A 15,916-nucleotide genomic window follows, 5' to 3' on the forward strand; every position below is an offset into this window, starting at 1 on the left:
GGTTAAGGCCCATTTAAATATTTAGCATCTAAGATTTAGTAGGACGCCTGGTTTTGTCTAGCATTAGGAGACCAGTGCAGAGGCTGCTACCCTAAAACAAATCAATTAACTAGCCAGACATCTCCTAGACCAGAACATTCCTTCAAAATGTAGCATAAACCACTAGGATTACAAGCAAAATCTCCAATAAGGAAGGGAATTGGCTTTTATTGAATCTAAACGCAACTAGGATGTCTCCTGGGTGTTTGCTTCTTATATGAGCCATCTCAGTCACTGCAGATATCTTCAGTCCCTGTTTTTCAATAACCCTCATTCTTCACTATGATGCCCTTATTTCTTTTTGAGTTTTATATCTCATGACTACAGTTTAAAAATAACAAGGGATTGTACGATGCTCTATTGTAAACTCCATGGGAGACAGTTTTGATGTTGCGCTTTAGTGTTTTGTCTCACAAATCGATCTGTTCTGATTTTTATCTTCATTGAAAGAAACAGATTTCTCTCTGTCTCTCTCTTCCTTTTTCTTCGTCTGGTGACTATTTCAAGCTTTTGAGGTCTACAAATAATATACAGTATCTATTCATACAATTCTTTTTGTCTGCATTTGTAAAAAAAAAAAAAAAATTCTTCCTGGATGACTAAATCATCCTATCCTATTGTTGTGAAAACCGAGGTTCACAAAATTTTGTAATTCCCCTAAAATCAGCAAATCTGATCTTCCACTGAATTTTATGTCTCACCATTTGTGGATTAGAGAAGATAAAGAGATTTTTTTTTTTTAATTGAAAATCGTTTCATTTTCACATTATTTCATATCTACTGGGTAAGATGTCCAATATTCTTATTTTAATTCTGATGTGCTTTCAGTTTCTCACACCACAGACTACATAGTTATGTTAGTGATCAGTGTGATCCATTTTTTTTTCTGTTTGCTATTTCTCATTTTGGTACTTTTGGTTTTGAATGGTTAATATACCTTTTTTGATTTGCTTTCCTTCCATTTGATTTTCTGATCCTTGTTCTTCTTGTTGTTATCTTCTCTCTTGCATTAGCTTATGTTTTTAATTTTTTATAATTTTTCTCTCATTTATTCTATCACTTTACTTTGTCCAATGGCTTTTTTTTTCTTTCTTTTTTTTTTTTTTTCTGATCCTCTTTTTTAAAGCATAAAATCTCAGGCCTTTCTAGCAATATTTGACTTATTCCCCTTATCATTGATAAGTTCATATCATTGATAAGATCATTGATCACTGTTACCTATCTGTTCTTCCTAAGACTTGCTTTTAGGCAGCAAAGTGAAGTACTGGATAAGACTTTCAGCCTGGGAAGTTCAGTTTTGGCATTAGGAATAACTTCAGCCAGGACGGTAGTAGTGCAACAGGTTGCCCAGGGAAATTTTGGTATTCTTTGATATTTGGTTAGATAAAACCAGGAGTGACCTGACTGCCTAATACGGGCAACAGTCCTAATTTCTTTGAGTGAGGAGGCTGGGCTTAATGACCTGAAGAGGTCTCTCATCTTTTCCATGATTCTATGCAGCCTCAGGTTGAGAATGAGAATCTTTTGAAGGCCAGTGGGTGCTGAACCCTGAACATACACGTAGATGTATATGTAGATACTACATATCTAAAAAGATTAAAGCAACCTTCTAAAGTGATCCATGCCTATAGTGTTGGTGAAGCGAGAGAAGAAAAGTTGCTGAAATAATTTTTCCCACTAACCTAGATTATTTTTTGCTTTCTCTCCACTTCTTCCTTTCCCTTCTGCACCAGTACGGAATGTTCTACACAGTCTCAAAAATTTTCAGCAGTTTATATGCAGAAATCTTCTCCTTAATTGTTCCTTTTACTTCACTACTTTTGAATTGACTTTCATTCTCAACATAATTGAAAATCCTCCACAGAAAAGTAGTTTGAGCTGCACAGTAATTTAATGAACATATAAATCTAATATTCCATCCTGCTCCCAGTTTGTTGACATGTTTAAACTACAAGCCCTGTTATGGTCTCATTTTTATTTTATTTTTTTAAACAAGAAGGAAACACGTCTCTAGGAGTTAGATTGAATGTGGTACTTCCCTTAAAATTGCAGCCTGCTCAGCCCGTAAGCAGGTAGTGGGTAACAAAATCATAGGTAAGTGGGTAATTTGGAGAAGCAGTTATCAGCACAAACATGAGCACTCAAGGAAACTACAAAATGTGTTTAAATATATATATATTTTTGTCATCCTCTCAGCTCTAAGTCTGAAGCTCTATTTTGAAGTTAAGATCAACAACTCTTCCTGTTCCCAAACCCCAGATCTTTGAAATGTTAGTATGCACACCCACATTTTATGTGAATAATTGCTTGTGAATAATTGAATAATTGTTCTGATTTTTCTTGATCTTTTGATATTATCCAATGGCATATTTTCAATGCCTGGATACAGAAAAAAAAGTCAAGCTTCATTTACTTGCAGATTGGAACATTTACACAACATCTATATCACATGGCATGTGCATCTGCAGGAAGCTTTCTTGAGGACGACAGTGCATTAGGCATAAGAATTATCTTAATATGACATTCCTCCACTACCACTGTTTCAGAGACAGCAGTAGAGAGAAGAGAGGTAGCAGGAGAACAATACTTTGCTCTGGAGAACCCTGACAGCTGATATAGTGTCATCTTCAAAGTTGTCTCAAATCAAATACTCTATAAGGTTAAAACTGCCAAATAGGTGTTATCATTACTGAAATTAAAGGGAAATAATCATTCATTTAAACTCCAGTAAGGTGCAGTTGTCACCACTGTAGACGCAGTGGCATATCCTACATCAGAGAACCTTTGACAAAATGCAGAAAGGGACTCTGATTTGTTGAGAAAGAAACTTAGCTTATTTATTCACAGCTGGTTGATGTAAAACTCCTTTTTATGTTCCTACTGTGGGAAAAAGAAAAAAAAATAAAAAGAAAAAAAACCTTTCCAAAAATCAGGAAGATTTTTAGTCCATTGAAGAAAAGTAAAGAATATATCAAGACTACTGATAAGTCACTGTTGACATGTGAGACTTCATAGGTCATTTAAGGACATTTAAGGACATCAAAGGACATTTAAGGCTTTAGGAGAAGAAATCTCTGTGGATTTCTAGACAATAAATTCCACTCCGCTCTTTTCTTTTTTTTCCCCAAAAAATGTGTACCATGCCATTTTTGACTTAAAAAAAATCCCTCCTCTTATACAAGAAAGTCAGGACATTTATAGTAATAAATGAGCAGTACTACCCAAATACTGGAATGGAGTGGAATGGAATGGGAATGGGAATGGGAATGGAATGGGATGGGATGGGATAGGATAGGATAGGATAGAATAGAATAGAACAGAACAGAACAGAACAGAACAGAACAGAACAGAATAGAACAGAATAGTTCAGTTGGAAGGGACCTACAAAGATCATTGAGTCCATCTGCCTGACCTCTTCAGGGCTAACTAAAACTTAAAGCATGCTATTCAGGACATTATCCAAGTGCCTCTTGAACACTGACAGGCATGGGGCATCAACCACCTCTCTAGAAAGCCTGTTCCATTGTTTGATCACCCTCACAGTAAAGAAATTTTCCCTAATGCCCACTCTGAACCTCCCTGGTGCAGTTTTGTGCCATTCCTGTGCAGCCTGTTATCAGCTACCAGGGAACCATAGTGCCTGTTTTCTAAATACACAACAGGACTGTGACAGAGAACTTAAAGGATTGTGATCTGACACTGTTACAGGTGCTCTGGACACCTCTGTTAAAACTAGTGAAGCCAGTCAAGCAGATAAAAGGAGATAAGCAGATAAAAGGAGATAACTGGAAGTTTAGTGTGAATGATCAGGATATGAATGCAGTGTTTTTCATACATCATAGCTAATTCCATTCCCTACAGGATACCACATGATTCCGAGTTAAAAGCTCTAATGTACATTTGATCAATTTTAGTTTGTCACTTGGAGGAAAAGCTGTCAAACTGCCATTAAACTAAGTTTCTCTCTATTCTAAAGTACAAAAAAGTAACACTTATATGAGAATCAGGCAAAGTTAACTTATATCGTAATAGGGAGTGATGCAAGTAAAGCACTCTTGAGTACAGGTAATTGCAAAAGGACAAAATAATAAATACAGATGAATTCTGCCTTTCAGAAAAACATTAGTTTAGGCAGAAAATAAAAAGACCTAGCAGCAGCATCAATAAAAACAATTCATATTCTTAATTCATTCCTAAAAATTTTACAAACTAAATTTTAATGTTGCAGATTGCACTCCACTTCTTTGGTGTTTCTCCTTTGCCTGGCAGTTATATTGCTGCAGAACCTGGTAAAGGTGAGAGTGCAGGAGGGGATGGGATGACCCAGAGATTAAGGAGGGATAAAATACATTTGACAGCAGCGTAAATATTAAAGGAAGATGGGGCACATGGGATTTCAGTTGTTCCACTTTCAACATGAAGATAGTTCCGTATTTTAGTCTTCCTTACTGGGGTGTTCTTGGAAAATACATTTCATTTACATTTAAAAGGTACAATACTCAATTCTTGCCAGGTCCTGGGGGCACCCTCAGTCCTGTCCCATCTCTGGGGCTCCCTGTACCTGCCCAGGCCCAGGACGCCATGTCACCCAGAGAATGTTCAGCAGGGCAAGGATCCAGCTCCCTCCAGCCCTGCTCTGCCCAGCCCTAGAGCAGTGCCTGGGCTAGGAGCTGGGACTGCCCCAGTGCCCCCAGCTGCCCTTCTCCTGGATGGGGTACGGTATGGGCCCTGGCTGCTGGGCCCTGCCCTGGGAGGGCCCCCATGGTTGAGGTGCCCTGCATGTTCCCAACACCTGGGCCCCGGGGAGCTGCTGGCCCCTTCTGAGGACATCATGCTTTCTCCATGTCTGAAATGCAGTTAACTCTAATTAAGTCCTAATTTTATGTACCTCTGGTTACTTAAGATGTTATTAACTGGCTGAGCGTTCTGTGTATTATACTTTTTTTAAAATTTAACCTGGTCTGACCTTGGTTTGAATGGTGAAAGCGAGAAAAGTTTCGCAGTGCAGAAATCATGGAGGGCCCGTGGTCACACGCAGTCACAGGAAGCTCAGACACCTGATGATCAGCTGGGGACCATCCAGTGGCTCCATCTGCTGGGATGCAAACTTATCTGTCGTTCAAGGCAGAGCCAATCTGGAGACGTGGAGGCCAGGTAAGTGGGCAATAAGATGGATGGAAAACCAAGTGGGCTCACCTACTTGAAGGGCAATGACAAGCAGTACGAAGTCCAGCTGCTGGCTGGTTCCTCAGGGGTCAATGCTGGGGCCAGTCTTGCTCGATGTCTTTATTAGTGGCATGGGCGATGGGATGAAGGGTATGCAAGTTTGAGAATAATACCAGGTTTCAGGGCAGGACTCTTATTTAGAGAGATCTGGACAAGCTGGAAGATATGGACTGATTTGAACCTTAGGAAAACTTAGCAAAGTTCTGCACCTGGGATCCCACACAGCAGCATGGACTGGCTAGAAAATGTTGCAGTGCAAGACCAGGTGTTTCTGACTAAAAAATTAAACATGATTAGCAGTGCGTTTGTTCTTGAATCAAAAATGCCACACAAGTTCTGGGACTTATTAGTGATACTGTAGCCCACAGGGTAACTGAAGTGACTCTTCCCCTTGGATTGGTGCTTGAGAGACAGCATCTGGAGTACATTATCTACTTTTGTGTATGCTGTACAAAAAAAAAGATGGATAAACTGGAGTGAGTCTAGACAAGGGATAACAAATTGCCTGGGCAGCTGGAAGACATGAATAAAGGACAGGGTGAATGAACTGGGTTTGTTCTTTCTGAAGAGGTGGAGAATTAAGGGGAGATCTCACTATGGTCTCCAATTACTTGATTTGAAGATTCAGAGAGCAAGGAGCTAGATTTTCTTAGAGGTGCAAAGTGGAAGGGCAAGAAGCAATGTTCACAACTTGCAATGTGGGAAATTCTGACTTGAAATAAGGAAAAAAAAATTCACTGTGGTGATGGTCAAGTTCTGTAACAGGTCACCCAGAGAGATTATGAAATTTCCTTCCTTGGAGATTTTTAAAATCCCCTGGATATAGCCCTGAGTAACCTGGTCTATCTGGACCTGCTTTGAGCAGGGAGGTTGCTCTAAATGACCAGAGGTCCTTTCCATCCTACAGGTTCCATGGTTTCATGATTGATTTGAGTACACTGCCTGTACTAATGTGAAGAAGAGACATCTGAGATAGTGTAAGGTGTGCCTTTTTTTTTTTTAATGCATTGCTGTCATTAAAAGAAACGTCAATGATTCATTCATTACATGACTCAAAGAGTTGCAGTATATAACAGAAGTGCAATTATTTGCTTCACTAAGTCACTTCAGCTACATTTAACATAAGTACAGCAACACTGACTTGCTCTTAGATTCCGGTTTTGGGGGAATGTAGAGTTGCTTTAGATATTAAGTAGAAGATCAATGCAAAGATGATTCTGAAGACCTGACTTTTTAAGAATTAACACAACAACAAAAATCTGTGTCTGTTCAGGTTCTCAAAAACATTTAATGCTTTCAAAATACTAAACGTGGGAAAAGAGGTAATCAAGTGTTGGAGCATTCTGTGTGATAGTAATAGTGATGAAAAGAAGGCTTATATCTACCATATGACCTGTAGCACAGCAGAACCTTTTACCCTGCACCATCCAGAGTCAGTGCAGGAGAAGAGCAAAACCAACAGAAACAGGTAAGGGTGAGAATTTGCAGTTCCTTTATCAGCTTTAGTATATCTGTCATTGGTAAATCAGAAGTGTGTGGGTTTTTTACTGGTGATACACTGAATAATAAAACCTCGCAAGAACGAGAAACTACAGTCACAAGGTAGAACAAGGTAGAGTGTAAGGGTTCTGGGTCACTGCGTCCTCTTTTCTGTCAGAAAAAAATCTCATACAACCCCTTTCAGAAACTTAAACAGGTTGAAAAGGTTTTAAAGACTATCCTCTTCAAGCTTGACTTGCTCCTAACCAATCATATAATTTGAGTTCATCCTTCTTTGGTGTTTTCCCAGGCAGAGCTAGAGATTCTGCTCTGTGGATTTCTGAGTAAATATACACTCCAGTGCTTGGTTTAGTATTATTAAATATGTTTCAATTGTAGTGAAAGCTACATTTCAAATGATGCACAGCATATTCATGTGTAGCAATTCAAGAGCAGAAAAAACTCTGCCTTGTGCTACTTGGTTTTGCTTCAAAGTTGTTTGTTTTTAGTTTGGTTTGTTCTTGTTTCTAATTAACCAAAAATAACACCTACTACACCTACAAAGGCAATGCTATTAAAGCAGCTGAATTTTCTGATTTCTCCAGATGCTGCTTGGAGTGACTGCATTGGTCTTTGATGTTGCCTGATTTCCAACACCACTAGCGAATTGCCACTGAAAATTCTAGCTAATTGAAATGCTTGTATCTGTGTGTCAATTGATCCAGCACCATACTGTAATTAACTTTAGTTTAGCCACAGTGGGTTCACCCCAGATGCTGAAAAGGGATCAGACTGCTACAATGAAACTGATCTGAAGCATTGCCCTGTCAAAGCCCATGCAGGTTCCAGCCTACAACATGCTGCAACAGTAATTTTCTTCCCTTGATGCTTTACATCTAATGTTTCCAGACAACAGTTTTAACCAGCAACAACTTATAAAGTCAATGTCTCTATACTTAACCTCCCTGAAAAAGAAATTATAATTGATATTGTTATTTTCTAGTAAAATAGAAGTCTGGCTTAAAAACAAACAACAAAAAACCCTCTGTTGTATGGAACATGCACTGCAACTGCTTGAAATGAGTAGAAAGAAGTATATGAATTGTCAGAAAAAAAGGTTGAAAATGTCTTTAGTTCTGACTCATCAGAGCATGTAAAAATTCTTTAAGCATCCTGATAGTGTCATTATCCTCAATTTTGCCTGAAGTTAAGTGTTTTGCTGAAATGGGACTGTTTGAGTTATTATTATAACTTGCTTATACAGATATACACACATTTATTGTTAATATTTATATATATAAATCCACATATGTTTTAGTTACACAAAACATGTTCCTGAAAATCCCTCCAAATTAAAGCCCTTATTTAAATAATTTGTTATATTGCATATTGACAATAATATACTTTTTAGGAACGCCCAATTGGGAAAACTTCCATTTTGACAATTTGGAGCCACAGCTATACAAAACACAAGGTTTTGAAGCAAAAAAATGGTTCCAGAGGGCATGATCAATCTTCTTCTCCCCCCAGGGAACACATTTGCTTGACTTTTTTTCAGTAGAAATTTTGAATTGCTTAACCTCAACAGTATTTTTTTAACTAAATGTTTGGACATTTTCTAAATGTGTTTTGAATCTTAATTTATCCTCTTGGTCTCATAGATTAAACAAATATTAAAAAATAAAATTGAAAACAAAATAAAATAAAATAAAATAATGTTCATCTATTGAGTTCTGGAAGCGTAACCAAAATCTAGTCATACACTGATCTGCATTATCAACTGAGGGTAATCAATGCCCTGGGGTTGAAGAGAAAGTTGAATTACTGCAGAAGTAGTTGTTTGTAGTGTTGCAGAGAATGGATCTATCCTCCCCTTTTTTTTCCCCAGCACAAACTTTAGAAAAGTCCCAGGATTTTTTATGTTAAGAATAAAAAGAAATGCCGTGACCATAAATCTTGAGCTGGTACACTTTTCTTCACTGATTTTGGAATACTGTACCATTTTTTTTAAGCTTTAGAAAAAATATAAGCCTTTCTTTTAAGCTAGTTTTAATAGTTCTGTATCTTTAATATTTGTTTTTCCTGCTCAAAATTTTGGTGTTCTGAAAGCTTACTTAGGAAAGCTTTCATGACCAAATTCTGAGGTACGTAAACAAAAATAAAATATTTCCCAATGGAAAGGAATCAAGAGGAAAGAGATTAAATTTGAAGATCAGGCTACTGTAGATCAGCAGTTAGCTACATCTGTGCTTACAGCATATCTGTGCAGTGATTTGTATGTGCACACTCTTTATCTTGATGGAGTTAGTTTAAGGAAAGGGACAGAGTTGACCATCTTCAATTATTCAGTAATATTTTGGGCAACTTTATCTGCAGCCTTCGTAAGAAAGAAAATAGCAAATTGTCTTTCCAGAGCAAAGGGCAAATACATTTCCAGCAGAGATGGCATTTCTTTGCACAGAAGTCATTCTGTTAACTGAACCATAAGCTGGGTCCCAGTACTCATTTCTTCACAGTCTGTGATTGAACAGTATCAAGTCAATTCCAACAATATTATTGCTTGATGAATACAAGAATTTAAGCTTCTTTTTGTTTTGACATGTTGGAGAAAATTACTGAAACTCCGTTATGACTTTTTCATTTCACCAGTAATACCTATGACCTACCAGTATCTAGGGCCTAGGAATACTGGGGAACTTGTAAAGGACATGAGCCCAAACAGACAGATCATGTGCCCTATAGACATGAAAATAAAAGCACTGCAGAGATCTGGTTTTAGCATAGGATTTTCTTCTCACATTCTCCATTTCAGTCCACTGAAGCTGAAAACAATTTGGCTGCTTGTGTAGACAATGAAAAGATGTCAACACCATTTGCAGAAAACATCAAGTGACTTTGTCGTATTCTAGGTCTAGGGAACTTCCTGAACCAAGTATTAGAAAAGCTAGCTTTGTGCACTATCACAGCTAAACTGTGCTTGGCCTGTCTGAGTAGTAGAAGAATTAGTTCAAGATATTCTCTTAACCCTAATCAACATGGAATTGGTCCAAAAAGTGAATGGCCTAGTGATGCTATAGAGCTAATTCAGATCAGGTTTTTCTTTTCCTGGAAAATAACTTCTGAAGTTCCTATTTTACAATCTATTTGCATCAATATTTTGAAGTGATGCATAACTGCTGAGGGCACAGTAAATCGTCTTGTATAGTACTTGTACTTTTCTTTTCAGACTTCTATTAAGTTACCAAAGAGACTCTGGGATCAATTAGTGCCCTCTAACTCATGTGCTGTAGTCTTCCCCTGAATAAATTTCTTTGAAGTAGAACAAAGATTTTTTTTTATTATCTTTTTTAATGGCCAGTTTGGACTGAAATAAATCTAGATAAGGGGAACATCCTACCTCCTTGGTTGAGTGACACTTGGACTGATTGCCTCCCTGTTAGACATATGTGTTGTATTTTCATACAGAATATGTCTGGGGTTTGTTTGTTTGTTTGTGTGTTTCTCCACTTGTAGCTCGCTATTGACTGGATCTCAGGCATTTGTCAATCTGATAAAATAGCCCTCTTTTATCAATGAATATATCCCTTGGTCTTTTTTTATCAAGTTTAACAGCTTTGAGCTTCTGGAGAGAATTACTGTTAGGACTATTTCATAATACTTAGGTTATTCGGTACATGTCTGTGTCCTTCAATTTATCAACATTTTTTGGGAACTGTGGACACCAGAACAAATTGCATCACTGGGCAACTCATTTGCATTGCTACTGAGACCAAGAGGAATATGGTCTTTCTGATCCAATAGATTTTCTTAGAGTTATGCAGTGTAGAATTGCATTGCATCTTTTGAAATAGTATCTTAAGTTGTGCTGATTATCTATTATGTCCTTTTCAAGATTTTACCATTTTTACAATCCTTATGGTATCTACCAACATTAATAATGATTTGCTGTTTTCTTCCAAAGCACTGATAAAAATGTTGCATAGAATAGTGGGTTCTGCAAGGCTGAGTTCCAAGCTCTAAAATATTCACTCTAAGATTCCCATTTATAGTTGCATTTTGAAACCCCTCAGTCAATCAAGTTTTAATCTAGTTAATGTCTACAATGCTCATTTGCTGTTGGCTGAGCCTCATTTTTAATAATCCATATCTGCAGAAAAGCCCAGAAATGCTTCAGCAATGAATAGTTCTATTAACCTTACATTCTTATACTGATTTTCAGGTTCACAGAAGCCTCCTATAAAACTTTGGAATATCTTAAAAAATAGCTACTGTTATTGAAAACACCATCATTAAACAAGTATTCTCATAAAAGGAAACAAAATTGGTTTGACAACATCTATTTCCTAGAGAAGTATGATGAACAGCAGCAGTATTATTATTAATACTGTTCTGTACTAGCAATTGTATGATTGCTGTTGGGTCAGTGTTTGAATACCCTTTGAATACCTAGCTCTTTCCAATTGCCTATCTGAACTGCTAGCAAACAGTACCCAAACAATAGATCTCAGAACTTATCACATTGCCCTAGTTCTTAAGGATTCCTGTTGTTCGTTCAACATACGTGATAGAAGAATCTCACAACATTTTTAAAATTCTAGGAAATAGACTATACAGATCCACTGATGTAAAGACATTTATGTTAGGTGGCTCAGTGTTTTATGTTAGGCTTGTCTGTCTATACTGCATCCTGTTCAAATGGAAAGCAGTTTATTTTGAAATTATTTTGTACTACAAAAATGTTTTATTGTTTCCCCAAATCAGAATGCTTGTTGGAAAAAAAGGCTTACTGGAAATTTCTCTAGGTTATTTTTATTAGTTGTACCACCTTATCCTGTACAAGCCAGTTTTATTTTTAGTATCATTTAAATTCTTCATACAAAAAAAAAAAAAAAGACCCTATCATTTTGTAATCTGCTGCCAAGTTGTTTCTCCTTGTCCTTTTGCTTACCTTATGCATTATTTTTTTTTTACAGTTCCAAGCACCTAATCTTTATGATTTATGAGAGGCTTTTCTGTTCGTTCATTTATGAGATTTCTTTTGTAGTACTGTTTTTATATGCATAGTTTTACCTTCCTCCTAGACCATGTTAGTGGGTTACTTTACTTAATATGATTGTCTTTCTCTGAAGGGTTATAGTTTTCTTTAAGTGGTCTTAAAAAGTTTCTGATTAGCATTTACATGTTTTGGCTTGATTCATTCTCTTCCACTTGATCCAATTTGGAATTATCGTCTGCTTCCAAAAATTGCAGAATTGGATCTCAGTTCCATTTTTCAACACTTTCAGGTGGCATAGTTGTGTCACATCAAAACACGAGGAAGATCCATATTATCCACACTTTTCTGAGAGTAATACAATTGAAACTGAACACTCAACAGTGGATGTTCAAAATAAGAGAATTATTGGCCCAAAAAGTTATAGCAAGAAAACCATCAGATTTGTGAGGAAGAAATATACTTCCACTGTTTCCTTTCAAAAACTAGTTTATTCATAGCTAGATAACCTGGTAACTTATTATGGTTCATCTTCACTCCCTCAGAGACACCACGATTCACACATTACCAAATAATTAATTCATAATTCATCTCTATGTTTACTTCCATTTTGTCCTATCTCTGTGAAATAAAACCACTTTATCCTTGTACAATGTTCCAGTTTTTTGTTTGTTTGTTTCCTTTTTTTTTTTTTTTTAATGGCAGGTGTCATTTCTGTTCAATTTTCTGTTTCTGGCAGGTGCCAGTCTGTTTTCTCCAGGACCTCTACTGGCCTTCTTATTCATGGTTTCTTTTCAAACTCATGATCTACGGTGAACCACAAAGGCAGCTCCCATAGGTTCTGGAAGTCAGCGGTCAGTTAATGTGCTTAAGAGACACTTCTATTCAGGTGAACTTTTTTTGGTTTACTGAAACATGAAGCTGCTTCATGGGCCATCCATATCTGCAAAAATGGTTTGCCTGTGGCTTCAGTGGAATGTCTTTGGAAATTATTTTTCAGCCACCTCACATTTTCATTTAGTTTTTGCAAGCATTTAGTATCTCCTAAGGAACTTTGGTATTTATTCCACACAGTTAATATTAAACAAAGAAAGACATTAGGAATAGTCTACTGCCATGCCTTCCTTTCTTAGCTCCTGAAGCCTCATTCCAACCATGAGGAGCCAACTAGAGTCAATTTAGAAACTGTCAAGTGTCTTGGGGATGTATTAAGACTGTAGTAGCTGGTAATCTGTGAGTACAGGGACCTAAATCTACTTAACCATATGGCAGACTTTATCTAGTGAATACTCAGAATAGTCAAATATTCAAGTGAAAGTTCCTTGCTTCCTTGAATCATGGTTCTCAAGTAAGAAAAATAAATTTGCACCAGCACACACAAGCTTTGAACTACAGTTCAAGTATGTATATATATACATGCACTGGAGAGATACTTAGAAATGATTTTACTTAGAAGCATCTTTTAATATCTCTGAGATGGTAGCTAGGGAATCAGTCACTAAAGGAAGACAGAGTTACTTTGACCTTTCAAAGCCTCTTAACTGTCTATAAATAAGGGTCCCAATCCCAATGATGTTATGCTGCATAACTGTTGCAGCTAAAGAACCTCTCCCAATTTTGTCTTAGTACCTGGATTACAAGGAAAACTAAAAATTGCTTTTTCCACAACAATATTCCTGGAAAAAATATTAATTATTTTGTGAAGCAAAAATAATAATAACAATAAAATACAGTGTTATTGTGACTATAATGCTGGCTGTCACCAAAGTGAGAAAGGAAACTTGTAAAGATGACTGGAGATGAGAAAATGCCAGATATCATTTTATTTGCAAGGACTTGAAAGAAATGAAATCAAAACATCTTTCTGTAAGAAACATGTAAAAATGATTTTACTTTTAAGATAAATCAGTTCAGCAATACAGCTAGGCATTTGTTTTTACATTTTCAGCTGCTTAATAGTTACCTTCTCCTTTACATTCTATTTTCTGTCAGAATAGATAGGCCAAATAGATCCATGTGACAGCACTGGTGTTGGGAAAAATTCAGTGGTGCCGTGGTAATACTATGATTTATTAGAGCATTTGGACACAGAAAGCTTTTCCATATATGCAGGACTGTGTAGCTGAAGACTGCATTTATGCATAAGATGAAACTGATGTAGTCGATGATTTATAGTTGTTTGCTGTCTGCAAAAATGACCTTGTTAAGTTAATTAATCAAATGAAACTGTTATCTTTTCAGTTTAATCAAAGTATCAAAGCTGACTTTAAAAATTTATAAACATTTTATGGAAACAGATGGTCCATTTCTGTAAATAAGGCTTTGACAAAAAAAGTTGGTGAGAAAAGTAAATTAAATTTTTCCATTGATATTGCTATTTAGTAAAGCTTTGAAAGAAAAGCTATGAACATTTAGTTTCAGGATTTGGGGTACTACTATCATAGTAAAAGTTGTTTGATTTTCACTAGCTTTTATCTTATCTTTCATATGTTTTTTGCCTCTTAAATAAAATACTTAAATACAATTAAGAAGTTTTAGATATTGCAGCTGCTATATTAAAGGGAATAAAAAAAAAATAAAGAATAAAACAGCTTCTAAATATAGGAAGAAAATGTTGGATTACCCATGAGAATATGCAGAAAAATATTTAGAGAAATATTTTAGTTTCTTCTGCCATCTATTATATATCAGAGAAAGAAAAAAAAATGTAAAAAAAGTGCCTTCATAACCTGGTTGGTATATCCAGAACAAAACAAGAACAAAAATCTTTTTCTTTTACACAACTATGCAATTCCTATTACTATACATGGAAGCTAAGTAGATTTTGCCTCTTGAGAACACACCTTTGGTCTGATTTTCTCCTGGAGGTTCTTTGGCATTTATTGAAGTCATAAATTGGTGTACTAGCCTCTACTCTAAAGAATTATTTTCTTTTACACATGCAAAGGACCCTCAAAGTGTTCTTGGTGGTCACTTAGCAGAAATCAAGGATCATCCTGAACCTGATGTGGGGCTTCAAGGCACGAGAATATAGCTTTTAGAGACATGGAAGCCCAGCACAGGCAGCAGCTGGACACTGATGGCAAGCCTATTGATGGTCACGAGTATGGACAAGGAGCTGATTTGGATGGAAGGCATTAGACATGCAGATGACTTCATGCAGCGCTGCCAAGTCTGTTGGTAAAAAAAAAATCAACTGCAGAGAACAGTAGGGATTGTGACCCCTGCTGAGGGATACTGAATAGCCATGGCTGCTATATGCATGGAATAGATGTAGACAGTGCTGCATTTGCATGTTGTGTCCTGAGCCACAGTCACAAAAGACTGGGCCCATTAGTGAGTGTTTACTTACCATATACTTGCTGACACTGAACTTGCCTTCTTCAGATGGGCAGAAGTTTGGCAATGCCATTTCTCCTAAGGTAAAAGCTACTTGCTCTGGGACAAGGTTCAGGGCTTGGATGTGAGTGGCAGCCTTTTAAGAAAATACAAGTTTCCAGGACTATTCACACCTGCAGAATCATGGCCAGTTGCTGATCAGCCCACCTCAGGAGTGCAATGCAGTTTATGATACTGGTAATGTACAAGCAGAATAGGTTTGGGAAAGCACAACTAAATTCATTTGCGTCCATCAATGTAAATGTGTTCTCCTTGTACTGCAGACAGCTTGATACATCTCTGAGCCAACTGTTTAGAGCTGAGTTGCCTGTGGTGATATCTGATGGTCTTGTTGCTGGCAGTGGAGTATTTTTCTGGAGATTCTCAGGCCTCCACAGAACCTCATGCTCCTACTCATACTTCAAAGTTCACTAACTTGCATGGCTGTGTGTGCTGGTGCAGTGATGTCAGTGCAGATGCTGAAGGCTGTTTGTGGTCCAGGCATGTATACAGGGTATCTGGGTGGCCTGTGCTGTGGGCATGAAGTTGGTAGACTGGGGTGGTCTCACTGTGATAGTGCTCAGGAGCATCCTAAGAGCATGGTGGCCATAGTGCCCAGCCATTACCTGCAGCCTGGATTCATCTCGTGGTGTGCGTCTTCACCCACTTCACTTTGCTCCCCTGTGTTTGCCTTCACTTATTCCAATGTGACTGTCAAATTGCTGAGGATTGCCATTTGACATCCATTTCCAGTGGTGAGGGACTAGATTTTCCACAAGTAGTTTTAGTCAGAATGAGAAT

At 37.2% G+C, this 15,916-nt stretch overlaps 1 long non-coding RNA gene across 1 annotated transcript; it reads left to right on the forward strand.

The window, feature by feature from the left end:
- Positions 1–4,939: 4,939 nt before the first annotated feature.
- On the forward strand, positions 4,940–9,260 carry LOC310897733. Its single transcript, XR_014582513.1, has 3 exons — positions 4,940–5,193; positions 6,173–6,242; positions 7,350–9,260. It is a non-coding gene; the product is annotated as an uncharacterized lncRNA (long non-coding RNA).
- Positions 9,261–15,916: the final 6,656 nt, after the last annotated feature.

The sequence above is a fragment of the Anser anser genome, assembly GCF_964211835.1.
Source record: "Anser anser genome assembly, chromosome: 3".
NCBI classification, from domain to species: domain Eukaryota; kingdom Metazoa; phylum Chordata; class Aves; order Anseriformes; family Anatidae; genus Anser; species Anser anser.